Source organism: Pinus tabuliformis, chromosome 1_2 (genome assembly GCF_031772625.1).
Source record: "Pinus tabuliformis cultivar Carrire ecotype Pingquan chromosome 1_2, CPIR1, whole genome shotgun sequence".
Lineage (NCBI taxonomy): Eukaryota > Viridiplantae > Streptophyta > Pinopsida > Pinales > Pinaceae > Pinus > Pinus tabuliformis.
In genome coordinates, this window is record NC_142298.1 from 585133466 (window position 1) to 585135527 (window position 2062).

General features: G+C 39.4%; 1 pseudogene; it reads right to left on the bottom strand.

Annotated features, from left to right (window-relative positions):
- Positions 1-220: 220 nt before the first annotated feature.
- Positions 221-1082, bottom strand: LOC149207008 (sucrose synthase 1 pseudogene; annotated as a pseudogene).
- Positions 1083-2062: the final 980 nt, after the last annotated feature.

Sequence of the window (2062 nt, forward strand, 5' to 3'; positions counted from 1 at the left end):
CGAGTTCCCTTCCTCAACTCCCGAATCAAGGACCTCCCGAAGTCAATTACTGGACAGCATCCGAATCTGTCGCATAACCTCATTAGGAAACCACTTCCACGTCTACCACTAATGAGGGATCCTTCCCTAGATCCGCAACTGCCATACTATCTGGACAACCATCCATATTGAGCCTTACTACTACTTCTTGATTTCTTCAAACATTTTATAATAATGGAAATTAAACTAATATAATCACAAATGTATTTTCCATCTGTTCTCTGTCCGGCGTTGTAATTGAAAAAGTAACTGGCATTGTCCACCCAAACTGACGTTCTCTGAATTTAAGGACAAACACCACTCTGTAGTTGGTATCCGGAGACAAAGGGCTGCAGTCGATTTGACCACGGACCTCCAACCACGAAACCACTATTAATTCCGCAAGCACCTCGAATCTGGAGTCGTGTCCATCTCCACGAGCAAAACGCCAATATCGTTCGTCGTCGCCCCAAATGATAGTTAAGGCTCTTGCAGATAACATGTAACCCAATTTCGATGGGGATCCTTCCAGATTTCTGTACTTTAAGCTGTAAAACATCTCCAGATAGCGGCGTGTCTCTCGCCTTTCAAGTTTTGATACATACTTCCAAAACCCATAAACTCCAGACAGCGTCATTAATCTGTCGGCATAAATCTGCCATGTATACTTTTCATAGATACGCTGTAGACCACCATTAGAGATCTTCTCCCAATGACTGGGATCTGTCTTGCACTTCTCGAAAAAGTCAGCAATGCGTTCAGTTGCAGAAACGCCATGGTAGGGATCAATATGAAATCCGGACACCCCATCCACAATAATTTCAGCAGGACCCCCATTACAGGTTGCGAATGTAGGAAGACCACATGTCATTGCTTCAACAACAGTAAGCCCAAAAGCTTCATAAAGTGCAGGCTGTACAAAGGCACCCCTGGTGTCACAGATGTAGCGGTAAAGCTCACCGTTCCGCACTCTATTCTTTTGTGCACATATCCATCTGAACTGACCATTCAGGTTATACTCTTTAACAAGTCTATGCATTTTTTCAATTTCGGCCACTTCTTCTCTGTCTAATGTCGCGCGGCATAGTAAAGGAGAAAATGGCAGATATACAGCTCTCTGGCAGGTCCAGCATACATGTCTCGCGTTTGCGTTCAGCACCGGGCATTAAAAGACAGAAATAAAAAACAACGTCGATTATGATGGACAAACACAAAAAAAAAATGGATTTGGACTCACAATACACAGGCCTCTGATCCTGTGCTCTGATACCATGATAAAAATAGCTAAAACACACAATTACAGAGACTCAATCATATATTATGCACAAATGGTGTATGTGCAAACACACTCACACACACAAATTTACATTCAGATTACTCTATTAAATAGAGTTTCTGAGATCTAACTTATTCCCAAATTAGATAGAGAGGTTGAGAGAATTTCTCAACCATCACAAACCAACTTCTTAAATATGGAATGTAAGCATTAACTCCAACAATATATATATATATATATATATATATATATATATATAACATTTTAAAATAAAATTGAACACCTTGTTCATAGAGATTGTGTCTGTAATTGACTTGGAACCTTCAAAGGGTAGAATTCGCCAATTCCGCAAAATGTCCATGTAATTAGTTCATATGACTCGTGTGTAACAACCCCTAGCTGACTTTCTATGTAAATAAAAATAAGACGAAGGTCATGGGACATGTATACCAATCTTAATGTTGTGAAAAACCTAGTTATGGGTATCAATGTTAATTAATTAATGGTAGAGGAAATTGACAAAAGCATTGGAAAAGGCAAGGAGGAAATAATTAACATTTGTTTATGAAAATAAAGGAAAATAGGAGAAAAGGGAGATGAAAGGTCACATATTTGCATGAGAGGGAAATTGAAGGGAAAATGAAGGAAACTGAAGAAGATAGAGGCTTCAATGATAAAAAGGCTTATGAGGATCAGTTCACACCTCTCGCTGGTTTATCTTTTGTCAGTTTAGTTTTGGGAGCTCTCTTCTATTCTCACATTCTCTCA